We start from the raw sequence: 16,061 nt of genomic DNA, 5'->3' as shown, positions 1-16,061 counted from the left end.
TCTCAGAACATGAAAATGACTATAAAAAATAAGCCCAGACGACAGTATTCTTTTAGTCTGCAATAAAATCATGTAATGTTTCTAAGAAAGTGGAGGTTCTTGGTGTCCTTGATGATGTTTGCAGATTTTTTCTTTTAACAAGAATGATTTTTTTTAAAGGTCTGACATTCTCAGATTGACATCCACATAAATCAAAAGAATAAACAGATCCTTGTTTCCACTCCAGTGCTTTGTTCTTTATGGTGAAGATTAGCTGTACAGCTAATGTAGAAGAGCTGAGGATTGATATCTATAAAATCGAGTTTAGAATCAATCAGAAAAAAATCTCTGCGATCTAAGACCGAAATTAATTCTGACATCTTAATTATAAGCTCAGAGGAAAGGTTGGTGCAAGAATTGTGAGCTTTGAAGGTTATTATTATATTGTCATTATTCATTAATGACTGCAAAAGAAACCATCTCTAAACGGTAACGATTTTCACAATGGAAAACCTATGGAACTACATATTACATCTCATTTGTGCCAAAGAAGTCCTAAAAACAGAGGTAGAAACAGTGCTTTGACATATAACAATACATGTTACTTTACAAACATTAACTTCTTTATTTCTAGCAGTCTAGAAAATCTATTGTCTGTTTGTCATTAGCATAATTATTTTTAAAATAAAAAGTACATGGGGCAATTTAGCTGGAGAAAGGATGCAAGTCTGAGAATGGAAAATCCCACTCGATAAGCTGCAGAGCTACTTCTGGATTGTGGATCAAACAAATCCAAATTACTAGGGTAAATCCTATGTCTAAAGAAGGTTCATTGCTCAGCCAAACATTGTGGTGGAACCTACACAGACATCCTACATCTTAATTTCGAATCTTCCCTCCTCCATTCATTTACCTTAGCTGCTTTTAATAGAAAATCTCCTCAATCAGTGAGCTGCCGTAGGTTTCCAGCTGCATTTTTGCCCTGCAAGCTGTAGAGGAAACGCATGATTACATTTTAGGGAAAGTTATTGTAAACCATGATTTAAAAAAAAAAAATTAGGAAAAGATGCTTTGACTATGTTCTTTGAAGCTACAGCTGACATTTGCAAATAGTCTCTGAATTTGAGAGAACCTCTTAAACCCACTGAAAATTGTGACTTCTGTGTAATTTATAAGCTATCCTATGGCAGTGGGTACTGTTATATCTGAGCACTTCACAAATATGAAGGCTGGCTGTGACAGATGCACAAAGTCAGTCTAGATCTTGAGTCCTTGTCCTGTTCATTAATCACATGATCATCTTTCACCCCAGTCGGATCTATACTGATTTGTACCGTCAAACAAATAATTGGAAGGGTAGTTGGAGATATTTGCCTGAAAAGCGATTGAGGTACAATGGAAAGATTCAGATTTTTGTTTGGTGCAAATGGGCTCTCAGCCATTAGGGCTGCACAGTGAGATCCTTGAAAATATGCAAAACTTTCATTTCCTAATTATTCAGTGGTCTGCAGCAAGTAAACATTAATAATTTAAGCACACTTGCCTCTGTTCTTAACAGAAGCATGGCTTTTTTAAATTGCATAAGAACAGCTAGAATAGATGGAGGTCTCCTGAGGGCAGTGCTTGAAGCTCTGTATTCAAAAACAGGTTTAATTGCGGTTCTAAAACTTTCTTGTAGTGTGGACCACGTCCTAACAGAGCATTGCATTGGTGTCTACCCTCCTGCATGATCATGTCATGTTCCAGTGGACTGGTATGCTAGCATGCCACTCATGTACTCTCTGAAGTAGGGAAGTATTATCCCCATTCTGTAGATGGGAAAATTGATGTACAGAGGCTAAACATTAATTTGCTAATGCTCACGTAGGAAGCATAGCACTGAGCAAGGAGTTGAATCCAGGCTTCCTGAGTCAGAGTCCAAGTCCAGTGTCCTGTCTGGTAGACCGACGTGCCTCCCTGGAGAAAGGTGCCTCATCTACATCACAAATATGAATTACTTGAACACATTTTGACCATATTTTAAGTCACGTGGCTTCTACAGCATTTGCCTGTGTGGACAGAAGAACATAGTTTAAACATGTTAGAATGGTGTTTTAGCCCTCATAGAAGTCTAGGCTAAAAATATGGTTCCTACATGCTTATAATATGGTTAAACTGTGTTAGAACAATCTTTAAATGTACTATCTCTTTCAGAGGTTGCCATGGTAGAAAATGCACTTTTCTAGAGCGTACAGTGAAATCCAGCATGGTCCAATACATGAGTGGTTCAACTGTGCTTTATGATAAGTACCAGCCTCCTTAGTAGCTATGAAAGTGGCAACTTTGACTTAGCAATGCTGGAGCAACTGTGTTTCTACTGTTCTTTTACAGTTAACTCATGTCACGAATGGGTCCCTTTTAAAAAGGCTCATTGGGTGTAAATCCCTTGTAAAGTTGAGCAAGGGATGAGAAAATGACTCATTTTGTTGCTGCCCTTCAATATCTCAGCACCATTGCTGAGGTTAGGTGATGGAGCAACATGTGATTAGCTTGTTGAGTTTAATCATTTTGGGTGGAACAACCACCCAACTCCTGGGGTTAATTTAGAGCAGCATCATTAATAGTCAAGAGCCTGCACCTTCAGAGATATTGTAAACCATGATTTAAATTCTGGAAAGTGAATTGGTGCCCTAATCCTTGTGCTCCCTTTGCTTTTTGTGACTTTTTGAGAAGCAAGGCAGAACAAACTAAATCTTCCTACAAAGCTCTCTTTTTCCTCTTAAGCAAATTTCTCAACAAGTCTTAAGCTATGATAACATTATCTAGATGTTCCTGCCTTAAGGTGAAGTCAATTCCATCTGTATTCATTATATAGTTTCTTGTACTAAAATGCAAATTAAGTTAATCTGACCGTGTAAGCAGCTTATTTCAATATGAGCTGTAATTATTGCTGGGGAAAGATTTCCTTAAAAACTTTTATCAATTATTTGATGTTCATATTACTTTCTGTGATGTGTATATCTGGATTTTACGGTCAATGTTAGCCTGAAATATCCCACCCTGTTAGCAGGGGTTGACTCTGCTGAGAAAGGGTTAAGTGCATTCTGCTGACTCACTTGTAACTTCTTTCAGATATAAAGGAGGAGAGACTAGCAAGCTGGAGGGAGAGAGGATCTAGAGTGCGGGCTGAGCAAGAAGGAAGGAGGGACCCTAGAAGCAGCCAAGCCTGCAAGAGAAGACCATGCTGAATGTAATGTTAATTTCTTTCTTAGTAAAGCCAGTCCCCAGGGAAGGGGAAGAGTTTGGACTCTACCCAGTCTTTGGACCATGTTTCAAATCAAGTTAGGAAAAGCATCTACTCAAACTACTATTTATTATTTATATTATGGTAGCACCCAAAGACCGCAATTGAGCTCAGGTTCAGGCTCTACTATGTACTCTACAGACACAGAGGTTCTTGCCCCAAAACACTTTTAGTCTAACTTGCAAAATCCTTCCTATCTTCCCAAATTTCCTGTTTCTCTAGTTTACCAATTTTTTTTTCCAGATTCTAAAAGCTCCTCATTTTAGACCTATAGCAGTACTTTAGGTAGTGATGTAAAAACTATTGGAACTACCTTCTCCTCTGATACTGTTCCAAAACTGAGTTTATTTCTTTCCCAGAAAACATGTTACAGAAGAACTGCTTGTTTTAACTGCACACACATTTCTACAGAATAATTTAAAAGTAATTAGCAAATCCTCTTCCTTCAAAATGTTCCTAATCGGTAAAGATGATTTCTTGCATATTCTTTGTATGAAGATAAGTTATTTTGTTTTAAAGTTGTATAAATATAACTATTTAAGTAACAAATCTTAAAAATACAAAGTCTATCCAGTGCTAGACAGTTCTAAATATAGTAAAAATACTATACTGTTAATCACTGTAGAGGGGACAACTTAACACGTTTACAATATTATAAAGTAGAATAAGTTAAACATTACTTGTGGTTGTCAAAAGCAAATTCCCTCTCCTAATAAAATGCAATAATTCACTTTTTTCCCTATTCATTAGTTTCACTTAGTTTACTGGACTTGTTTTGGTTTATTCATCCTCCCAGGACAAGAAACTGAGCTCTAAAAATAAAGAAAATCAATTGGCAAATTATAATTATAGCTCAAATCTTTTCCTCCATTGTCATTCTCTTCTTCCAGTTCTAATTGTCTAATTGGAGGGGATTGGACGCTGAGTTGCTCAGCACTATGCAACTGGTTAAAATCCATCTCTAGTCAGTAGTGATGGAAAATTGTTTCTCTCTGAAGAGACTGACTGTGATAGTCCTGTAAGCCTGCAAGAGGGGTAGGCAGTGATTATCAGAGTGGGTGTCTGGCCTTGGAGAACAGACTTTTTTCTTTTGGTATTCTGTAAGGAAGTTTAATTCTATACATAAATATATCTTTTGTAGCTCTGCTCTGTGATCTTAGTCTGCTCCTCTAAATGCTAATTTATTACGTTTCTCCAGGCACTTCACTGCTCCTTTAACTGCTGTCCGGTTCGAAGTGGTGGAATGATTGGGAAAACACAACAGCGAGGTGGGAATGGGACAGGCTGGCTCTTTAGGAGAATGGAACAGTGGATTACAGTTATTGGGAGGAAACTGGGACATACCATGAGGCTATTTGATCCACCCCAATCCGTGTGAATAAAACTAGTAAACTTGTCAGGTTTCATGAAGATTGCTCACATCCCATTAATGATGTAAAACCACTTACCACTAAACTGCTTAAAAATGCAAACCCTGCTTCTGGAACATGCTGTAGAGAAATAGGCTGACGCCGGAGAAAGGTTAGAGCAGGGGATTTCAGTAAATGATAATCAGGAACTAAACTAAACTTAAAAAAAAACAAGGAAACTATTGAACTTAACAGACAAAGAAAAATATGATAAAACTCTTGAGCCACTGAAATTAACATTGTACTAACGAACCCATTCTACATCCAGGCCAAGAGTTACACCTTGCCTCAGTCTTGTTTTGAGTAATTTAAGTAGTTGCAGGTCTGTTTTTAGAGGCAGTATTTGTAATAGGAACATCAGCACTATTTTTATTTGCTTGCTAGATAAAAGAAGGGCTTCTAAGAGTGTTGAGTGCAACCCCAACCTAACTGTACCATGAAAACAATAATAGTCTCTTTCTGCTACCTCATAACATCTATTCATAGCTTTTACTCACAAGTTCTCAACTAATAATCGCCCAGCTGGTAGAGGTCAGTACAGTAAAAGTCATATCCCAGCCAAAGTGAAGTTCATGCTCTTATTTTTCAATCCATGAGAAAGTAAGTACTTCCTCTCTACATATTAATAATTTAATGGGTTATAATAGGGTAAAATTCATCCCTGGTATATGCAGGTGCTACTCCATTAACTTAATGGAAGTTTACCTGCTTTTATTCTAGGGCTGGATTTACCTCTTGGTCCCTAAGTATTTTCAAATTAAGACCAAAAAAATCAAGAGAATGTCAAGAAATATAAACAGTGTCAGATACAGAATTTGTAAAAAGCTTTGCCAACCTATAAAGTAGTGAGGGGGGAAAAAAACAGTTCTCTAGCATTTATTGTGTTTCCTGTATCGGAAAAAACTAACCCTCTGCAACAGAGCTCCATTTTACAGTGAATAAACTCCAAGACCTCCGAAATATAGATCGTTTGTTTTAATGCAGAACACTTATGGTTCTTCAGCATCTGTGCTGCTAATATATGAAATGCTCAGAATTGATGGATGTTCAGCTTCCATTCCTGCACTAACTCTTACTCCAGAAATCAGCATGTTGTATTGTAACCTGATGTACATAATAAGGATTTTAAATTCTCCGTTCAAAGTCTGTCAAATATCTGAAAATGCAAAACCACTGGATTTTGTTATGGATCTCAGAGGGTGCTTTTTGAGCCTGCCGTTGTCTGAACAACACAGAAGGTTGAGACAACAGCTGTTAGGGTAAAGATGGGGCCTGTACCATGAGCACACATCCAAACAACCCTCAAACGAGAAGAACATCTGGATCTGCATGCAAACTTTGCAACATGGGCCCATCACTGCTTTAGAGTCCTGAGAGCTGCAATACATGAACCAGTCGAGCTCTCCTCGCCTGTGCTGTGCACTAGCTTGTTCTGCTTGCTATTGCTGACGCTGCCTGTTGCCAGTTGATGGATACAGTACAAGAAATACATCCTCACAGGGGCTTGACATATGCAGATAGAATAAGAGAACTGCACGTGTATTGATGGGAAAGAGGCTAGGAAGACGTGACATGATGAAAGCCTTATAGATGTCTGAAAGGTATCAGGGTTGAGAAAGGCAAACACCTGTAAGGATGGCCATACCGGGTCAGACCAATGGTCCATCTTGCCCAGTGCTTCAGGGGGAATGAACAGAACAGGGCAATTTATCAAGTGATCCAGCCCCTGTCGTCAAGTTCCAGCTTCTGGCAGCCAGGTTTAGGGACACCCAGAACAAGGTTGCATCCCTGCCCATCTTGGCTAGTAGGCGTTGATGGACCAACCAATTCTCCTGTTCAGGATGGTGCAGGTAAGGAGAGCCATGAATAATGAGAAGAAATTTCTTAAGGGGAAATTAACAAGCTGAGATCAGGAAAGTTTTCATTAAGAGTTCGAACGTGGACTAGTCTTCTGAAGGCAGCCTTGGAAGCTCCTATATCCTGACTGTAAATATTCAGAAGCAGGCTAGAGAAAGTGTTCATGAATACTTATATTTACATCTAGATTTGATTTTGACAAATAGGGAGGAATTGGTTGAGAATTTGAAAGTGGAAGGCAGCTTGGGTGAAAGTGATCATGAAATTATAGCGTTGATGATTCAAAGGAATGGTAAGAGGGAGAACAGCAAAATAAAGACAATGGAGTTCAAGAAGGCAGACTTTAGCAAACTTAGGAAGTTGGTACGTAAGATCCTATGGGAAGCAAGTCTAAGGGGAAAAACAATAGAAGACAGTTGGCAGTTTTTCAAAGAGACATTATTAAAGGCACAAGAGGAAACTATCCCACTGCGTGGGAAAGATAGGAAGTATGGCAAGAGACCACCCTGGCTTACCCAGGAGATCTTCAATGATCTGAGACTCAAAAAAGAGTCCTACAAAAAGTGGAAACTAGGTCAAATTACAAAAGATGAATATAAACAAATAACACAAGTATGTAGGGACAGAATTTGAAAGGCCAAGGCACAAAACGAGATCAAACTAGCTAGACATAAAGGGTAACAAGAAAACATTCTACAAATACATTAGAAGCAAGAGGAAGACCAAGGACAGGGTAGGCCCGTTACTCAATGCGGGGAGGGGGGGGAAACAATAACAGAAAATGTGGAAATGGCAGAGGTGCTTAATGACTTCTTTGTTTCAGTTTTCACCAAGAAGGTTGGTGGTGGTTGGACGTCTGACATAGTGAATGCCAGTGAAAATGAGGTAGGATCAGAAGAGGCTAAAATAGGGAAAGAACAAGTTAAACATTACTTGGACAAATTAGATGTCTTCAAGTCACCAGGGCCTGATGAAATGTATTCTAGAATACTCAAGGAGCTGACTGGGGAGATATCTGAGCCATTAGCAATTATCTTTGAGAAGTCATGGAAGACAGGAGAGATTCCAGAAGACTGGAAAAGGATAAATATAGTGCCCATCTATAAAAAGGGAAATAAGGACAACCCAGGGAATTACAGACCAGTCAGCTTAACTTCTGTACATGGAAAGATAATGGAGCAAATAATTAAGCAATCAGTTTGCAAACATCTGGAACAGGGGCCGGCAACCTTTCAGAAGTGGTGTGCCGAGTCTTCATTTATTCACTCTAATTGAAGGTTTTGCGTGCCAGTATTACATTTTAATGTTTTTAGAAGGTCTCTTTCTATAAGTCTATAATATATAACTAAACTATTTTGTATGTAAAATAAATAAGTTTTTTAAAATGTTTAAGAGGCTTCATTTAAAATTAAATTAAAATGCAGAGCCCACCCACACCAGTGGACAGGACCCAGGCAGTGTGAGTGCCACTGAAAATCAGCTCGTGTGCCGCCTTCACCACTCGTGCCATAGGTTGCCTACCCCGATCTAGAAGATAATAAGGTGATAAGTAACAGTTAGCATGGATTTGTCAAAAACAAATCATGTCAAACCAACCTGATAGCTTTCTTTGACAGGGTAACAAGCCTTGTGGATAGGGGGGAAGTGGTAGACGTGATATATCTTGATTTTAGTAAAGCTTTTGATACTGTCTCACATGACCGTCTCATAAATAAACTAGGGAAATGCAACCCAGATGGAGCTACTATAAGGTAGGTGCAAACTGGTTGGAAAACCGTTCCCAGAGAGTAGTTATCAGTGGTTCACAGTCATGCTGGAAGGGCATAATGAGTGGGGTCCTGCAGAGATCAGTTCTGGGTGTGGTTCTGTTCAATATCTTCATCAATTATTTAGATAATGGCATAGAGAGTACATGTATAAAGTTTGCGGATGATACCAAGCTGGGAGGGTTTGCAAGTGCTTTGGAAGATATGATTAAAATTCAAAATGATCTGGACAAACTGAAGAAAGGGTCTGAAATAAATAGGATGAAATTCAATACAGACAAATGCAAAGTACTCCATTTAGGAAGGACCAATCAGTTGCCCACATACAAAATGGGAAGTGACTGCCTAGGAAGGAGTACTGCAAAAAGGGATTGGGGGATCATAGTGGACCACAAACTAAATATGAGTCAACAGTGTAACGCTGTAGCAAAAAAAAGCGAACATCCTTCTGGGATGTATTAACAGGAGTGTGGTAAGCAAGAGACACGAAGTCATTCTTCCGCTCTGCTCCACTCTGATTAGGCCTCAACTGGAGTATTGGATCCAGTTCTGGGTGCCACATTTCAGGAAGGATGTTTACAAATTGGAGAGAGTCCAGAGAAGAGCAACAAAAATGATTAAAGGTCTAGAAAACATGACCTCTGAGGGCAGATTGAAAAAATTGGGTTTGTTTAGTCTGGAAAAGAGAAGACTGAGATGGGACATAACAGTTTTCAAGTATGTAAAAGGTTGGTACAAGGAGGAGCAAGAACAATTGTTTTTCTCAACCTCTGAGGATAGGACAAGAAGCAATGGGCTTGAATTGCAGCAAGGGAGGTTTAGGTTGGAGATTAGGAAAATCTTCCTAACTGTTAGTGTGGTTAAGCACTGGAATGAATTGCCTAGGGTGGTTGTGGAATCTCCATCATTGGAGATTTTTAAGAGCAGGTTGGACAAACACCTGTCAGGGATGGTCTAGATAATTTGTCCTGCCATGAGTGCAGGGGAGTGGACTAGATGACCTCTCAATGTCCCTTCCAGTTCTATGATTTAGTATGATCCTCTGCATAGAGAGTGCGGCAGAGCCTGTGAGGGAACAGATGACTTACAAGGTTGTTTTCACCTATAAAACTTAGAGTTCTCTAAAAACACATTTACATTTTGCCATGGGTGAACTAGGGAGGAAAATCACATTATTGGCCCATTCTAGTTATGACACCTCTGCAAAGCACTCAGATACCATGCTGAGGGGGTTAAAGTAAAGCCCTAGATGCAGTAGACAGAAAGAAAAGATCATTCTGTGATAGCTCTGTACATTTACTAAATAGAGTGTCCTTTTGCAGCCATTTGAAATTGTCAGACAACACCCATATGGAGCCACTTGCTGCACCTTTCTAGTGATTTGTTCTTCAAATAATTAAGAGTGTATGCATGGAATTGTCTGTGCACCTGTGTTTTCACCAAAGACTAAGAAGCTAAGGGGCTTGACAACCGAAACTTATTGTTCAGGAATTGTACAATGTAAGGCGCCTCTGTGCCCAACATGCCTTAGGGTAATTGAGGAGATTTAAGGGTCTGAATCTCTCCATTGTCTTGTACCTTGTGCAGTCATTGATGCCACCACAACAGGGTATCAGATGCCACCCCAGTATAGCATTCTGAAGGGTTTCTGTGTAACACTGCTATATCATGGGATTCCATATTTGAATCATGAAGTAAGGTTCACCCCTTTGCAGTGAGGTAGGACAAGGCCTGTGCACCTTGTACGCCATGTTTTGAGCACTTAAGTAAGATTTAAGTAGTGCCAGGGTTGTATTATTCTCTGCATGGGGTTGAATTTTGCCCTCAGTGACTCCTTGTTAGATCAATTCACAAGTAAGAACTTTTTTTTTTTTTTTTTTTTGTTCTAAATGCCAACATCCCAAATTCACTCCAGAATCTGGAAATCAAGCTGCTGAGTTTTCTTTTTTCTGGTTTGTGCATCATCCCCAGAAGCAAACATTCTGCAACTGGAACTTAGCTAACACTTAGATGGATGATGGGTGGGTAGGAACAGATTGCTGCCTCCTCTCTCATCCCTATACAGGCTTTGCAAGGCTACACAGAGCAAAGAGTAGTAAAACCTTATTTTGGCCAGTGAAGTCAGTAGATATGACCTTGATTGTACAGCGGGAGTAAGTCTGCTGAGAAAGAAGACTGCACTTTTAGTCAGCCCTCATTTTAGCCACAACCTCACTTGAAGCAAGTGGGGGTACTGGTCTGGCATTGCTCCTTCCTGTTTCTTATACTGGATGCCTGAAGGTTGCATTGGTATCTGTCAGAAGCAAATCTAAAGATCAGCAGTTGATGAGTGAACCCCTTTTTTGCTGGGCTTTTGGGAACTCTTAAGCTGCTTACCTTTATGTCCACCTTGGCTTCAGGAGTTCATTGGCTGACTGGGCCTTTATCTTTGCTTGGTATCTATCAGCTTCCAAAAGTATCTTATCTCGTCACATTTCAGACATTTAATGTGTGGCCCAGAATGAATGGCTGAGGGGTATTTGCTTGGGCTTCTCCTTCATTCATTTTGACAAGTAATCTTAGTTCATCTTTTTAACTGTGGTGGAGTGAGAACTACAGCAATCAGTAACTGCCTTTCTGGCAGGCATATGTCAACCAGTTGCAATTACATTTTAAAAAAATCTTTGATTCTTCAGCGTTACAGGAATCGGCAAACAGGATCAGAAGTGCTTACAAACATATTGACTGAGCTATTCGCAACAACAGCAGCTGATGAAAAGGATTTTTCCTGTATCTAAGCATGCCCTATTTGTTTTTAAATATTTGCAAAGACTAAAGATAGCCAAATACCCGCTGTCTATTTAAAACCTACATGACCCATCTGCAGAATAGATGCATCAGTTGTCCTGGCTATGTACCATTCAGGGTCACCCATCTCAAAAAAGGTAATTATCTTTTTTCTTTTAATGTATCCAATAATACTTTGCCTCTCTGCAGCTCTTTTAATTTGAGTTTCTTGCAGCACTTTGTAAGTACTAGGTTCAAGCCATTCTATGGCACTCTAGGTAATAAACATCTCCATTTTGCAGATGGGAAAACTGAGAGACAAAGGGGATGTGACTTTGCCAAGGACTCACAGCAAGTGAGTGACAGAACCAGAATAGAACCAGGCACGCTGACTCCCAGTCCCGTGCTCTTACTACTGGGGAACAAACCAGTTCTGCAAAGGCTTTGGATACTGACAGCATCCTGTAAATATGTATGAACAATTGTTATTTACAAAGTGCCCAGATGTGTGCTATGCACTTACTTGTTTTGAAAGGTGGGAGGGAGAACATGATCCTGTGAGGCAGAATTGATGCTATTCTTGCTTATATTAGGTGTCTACATGCCATGGTGATGTGTGTAATAAAAACACACAGATTTACTCAGCAGCTTTTCTGACTACGAGGTATGGGTTGATGCTAATATACAGCCTGCTGGATTTGATGCCTTTTCCATTCCCGTGTGATGATTCTAGACACCACAGCTTAGTCAGTCCAAGTTGACACAGATTTTTAGTAATACTTAGGTTTATTTTCTCAACTTTCTTACAGCTTGATTAAAATCCCCTGGTAAAATCTTCTTGTGTGGCAGCACATCTTATAATGTAAGCTAATTTATGTTGCACTTAAAAGTTTGCCTTCAAATAACTGTATCCTGGGGTCACACAATGTTCAAACAGACCATCCCAGAAAATTATGGCTGCAGAATAGCAAGTGTCTAGCTTTGAACCATTCTCCTCCACCAGTGATTTGTTTGGGATTCCTTAGGGGCACTCCACTCACTGAATAATTTGTTACCTACATTTGAGACATAAAGCCTCAGAAAGTGAAAAACTTAGACTGCATTTCTTCTGCCATTTCCAAGTTTCTAATGTCCTGGTCTCTAGACCAGAGGTGAGCAAACTACGGCCCGTGGGCCACATCTGGCCCGCAGGACCATCCTCCCCGGCCCTTAAGCTCCCAGCTGGGGAGGTTAGACCCAGGCCCCCTCCTCTGCTGTCCCCAATCCCTGTCAGACATGCTGCTCTAAGTGGGGCTGGGGGGTTGGATAAGGGGCGGAGGGTCCCAGGGGGCAGTCAGGAGACAGGGAGTAGGGGGTGGTTGGATGGGGCGGAGGTTCTGGGGGGGGGGCGGTCGGTCAGGGGATGGGGAACGGGGGGGTTAGATAGGCATGGGGTCCCAGAGGGCCTGGCATGGGTGTGGATAGGGGGATGGGGAATGGGGGGGTTGGATAGGCGTGGGAGTCCCCGGGGGTCTGTCAGGGAGCAGTGGTGTAGATAGGGGTCAGGGGGGCCATCAGGGGACAGGGAGTAGGGGGGATAGGGGATGGGATCTGGGGGGGAGGTTAGGGGCGGGGGGTCCCAAAAGGAGCTAGTCGGGGACAAGGATCGGGGGGGTTGGATGGGTTGGAGGTTCTGGGGGAGGCAGTTGGGGGCGGGAAGTGGGAGGGCGCAGGGAGGGGACACAGCCTTCCCTATCCGGCCCTCCATACAGTTTTGCAACCCCAATGTGGCCCTCTGGCCAAAAAGTTTGCCCACTCCTGCTCTAGACTGTTGTTGTTATCAGTTAGCATCATAGGCCAGGTCTACTCTACAAACTTACATTAGTATAACTACATCACTCAGGGGTGTGAAAGATCAGTTATCCTGACCTACATACACACACACCCACACCCACATAGAAAGCGCTGTGTCAATGACAGAGCTTCTCCTGTCAGCATAGCTGCTGCCTCTTTTGTGGAGGTGGATTAACTGCGCTGATGGGAGAGTGTCTCCTCTTGGCGTAGTAGCATCTTCACTGAAGTGCTACAGTTGCACCGGTGCAGCTCTGCCACTGCACCGTTTTAGGTGTAGACCTGCCCGTAGTGTTTATCCACAATGCCAATTCTTCTTACATTTTAATACTATTGCCGTTGGCCCATTGGCCCCTGTAGATCATGCAGGGAATATGTCATAAATCTACATACATCGCCCTACACTAGTGTAACTGCTTTTCATTTTGTGCTGAGTATTTGTTGTTGTTGTTCTAATTGGATTCCATTCCCCAAAAGTATCCAGAATTAATGCTCACGTTTCACACAATCCATTGAAACAGGCAACTTTAAGGTTTCTCAGCTGTTTTCTTTTCTGGAGGTCCAGTCTTCCTTCTTACCTAAACTGGAAATATATTAGTCTGGCTGTCTTTGACATTAAAGCTACATTTTTTCCCCCTGCATGGCTTGTGCAGAGATAAGGGAGTGGAAATGCAGCAGACTGAAACTTGCAGTTTTTCCTCATAATTTCCTCCATCAGGGAGTGAGATTTGACCCCCCAGTAGAAGAAGCCAGGGGATTTACTCTCTAAACCAACTGTGGATCCCTATAGATCCACTTAGTGGGAAGGGAGACAAATGGCAAGGAGAGGTCACCAGAGTCAGGGATTGTTGGTGTGAGGACTCCGTGCCTAAGCAATGTTCTTTGTCTCATTATGACCTCAGGAACGAAGTCACATGGCCAGGGACTTACCTGTTATTGCCACTCTCTTCCCCCATCCCTCTTTTCATGGTAGAGTGGGGCATAGTGGAGGAACCTATTCCTTTAAATCCTTTTAGAAGACATGTAATTTGAGCCTGATTCTGCCAGGTGCTCCATACCTCAGAAGTCAGTGGGGAGCTGAGGATGCCAACACCTTGCAGGATTGGGCCCTTTAAGGAGAAATGTGAGGCTAAGTAATCTGCATGGACCTATCTGAGGATCCTATACTGTGCCAACTGGAGCTGATGGGAGCTTTGCCATTGACTTTGGGAACAGGATAGACCTTGTCTGTGCACTTATTGACATGTGCTGGTATGCCATGTTATGCCATGCCACATTCATTTTTATCAGAAACCGACCAGGGTTTCTCTTTAGAAGTGTGCTACATTAGGAAAATAATTTTGCACTTGTCCTAATGTAACACCCAAATTCCCTCTTCCTTCTCTCTGAAATAGCCTGTCTCTAATTATTATTGGAAATGGATTCTTATGATACACTTTTAATGTTTGGATTGCCTTTGAACATCAGTTGTGCAATAAACAAACGTTGTTTCCCCACCTACCAAAGAGCTTCGTTGACTTGAAACTGTTCTTCCTTTAGTTAGGATATCAGTACAGGCTTAAGGTCTTATTTTTGTGAGATTTGTATATGTGCTGACTGCTGATAGCTTAAGAAAGATTGCAGCAGCCACTGTGTAATGCACATTGAACTGGATACATTTCTCAGCTTTGATGGAGCTTTAGCTCTCTGAGATTTCAAACATCAGCACTCAGTAAATACATAATGCTTCACACCCCAGTATATTAGGTAAGGTGGTTGTAAAGAACACATTCCTTCTGCTTATCTGTAGGACAGTTCAGATACTTTACATGTTTGCAAGCTGAAATAAGTAAATCAGAAGAGGCGGAGAAATAAAAGGTGAACATACTCACTGTCAGCATGGTATAAATTAGAATTAAATTTGTCAGCCAGTTCTCTGAATAGACTTCAAAGTTTTCATTACAGTAGTATAGCTTTCCTGAATTCAGCTCCTGTAGAATGCATGAAGTATAAGATACGGGAGCCCTAAAGAGACAGGTTTGTTGAGAGCATTAGTCTTGAATAAAGGCTGTTGGTGCTGAAATGTTGCCATGTCCTTATGGGTACCTATGAATAGAACAAAGTTTTGTTAATTCAACAATCTGAAATCACTGAATTGTTTCTGAATATTCTTTCTTTCTCTGTTAAGGATTTATTCACCAAATGTGTGATGTGGCAAATCTCTTCATAGATTACAGAAACTGACACAGATTAGACTAATATGTTCAGAATTTATCTACTCAAAATCATGCCCTCGTTTTTTTAAATGTTAGACTTTTTGGTTTGTTTGCATATATTTTTTCCTCTTTCGACTGGGACAAAGGAATTAGACCGCTCAGTTTTACCTGGTCCTTATCATAAAAAGGAGAAAGCAAGACAAAAAGATAGAAGTCAAAAGTGAGAAAATTAAAATCTGCATGGATTAAAGTTAGTATGGGAGTTACTTTATCAGATAAACCAGCTCTTATGGTATTTGCTTTTGTTTGTTTGTTTCTTAAAGCCCTGGAGTCGCATGAATTCACCAGAATCTCAGCTTTAAGTGTTTTTTGTTTTTTTTTATTAGTAAGTTCCAGACTTCATGGTTGTGTAGATCAGCTTGAAAATGTGAACCCTGAAGTTTCAAAACCCAGAAGGCAAATAAAAAACTCCAAATGTATTTTTATATCTAATAACTTTTAAGTCAACCCCTGATTTTTTGGGGGGCCTGACTCGTGTGTGTGTGTGTGTGTGTGTGTATATATATATATTTAAAAACATTTGGGGTTGGCAGTTCTGCAATCTCAGATGGCTTCAATGCCTTCAAACAAAAAAGGAAAGCAGGACATTAAGGAAAAAACCCTCCGGTATAGCTAACAGGTGAAACTGAATGCTCACAACTGCAAGATAATGCTGCTCATGAAACTTTTAAGACTCCATTCTTTCCCCTCTGCAAGCAGCTCTTCTGAGTGCAACTAACTCTTTTTTGTAGATTCCTTGTTTTTAGTAATAGTTACCATATGAACTGGGTATATGGGCCTGTAGAGATATAGAGGTTTGTAAGCCTCTGGAAATTAACAGAAAGTTATGTATACGTTTGTTATAAGCACATTTCATAGCAATTTCTGAAAGATTAGTCATTGTCTAAATCTGCACCAATATTAACCATGGAAAAGG

At 40.6% G+C, this 16,061-nt stretch overlaps 1 long non-coding RNA gene across 1 annotated transcript; it reads right to left on the bottom strand.

The window, feature by feature from the left end:
* Positions 1–649: 649 nt before the first annotated feature.
* On the bottom strand, positions 650–15,507 carry LOC112060015 (uncharacterized). The gene is made up of 3 exons (XR_006175065.2): positions 14,762–15,507; positions 1,843–2,027; positions 650–968 (listed from the first exon to the last, which is right to left on the bottom strand). It is a non-coding gene; the product is annotated as an uncharacterized LOC112060015 (long non-coding RNA).
* Positions 15,508–16,061: the final 554 nt, after the last annotated feature.

The sequence above is a fragment of the Chrysemys picta genome, chromosome 4, assembly GCF_011386835.1.
Source record: "Chrysemys picta bellii isolate R12L10 chromosome 4, ASM1138683v2, whole genome shotgun sequence".
Classification (NCBI taxonomy): Eukaryota; Metazoa; Chordata; order Testudines; family Emydidae; genus Chrysemys; species Chrysemys picta.
Note: the sequence above shows the minus strand (reverse complement) of the source record. Positions and strands in the feature narration are given on the sequence as shown.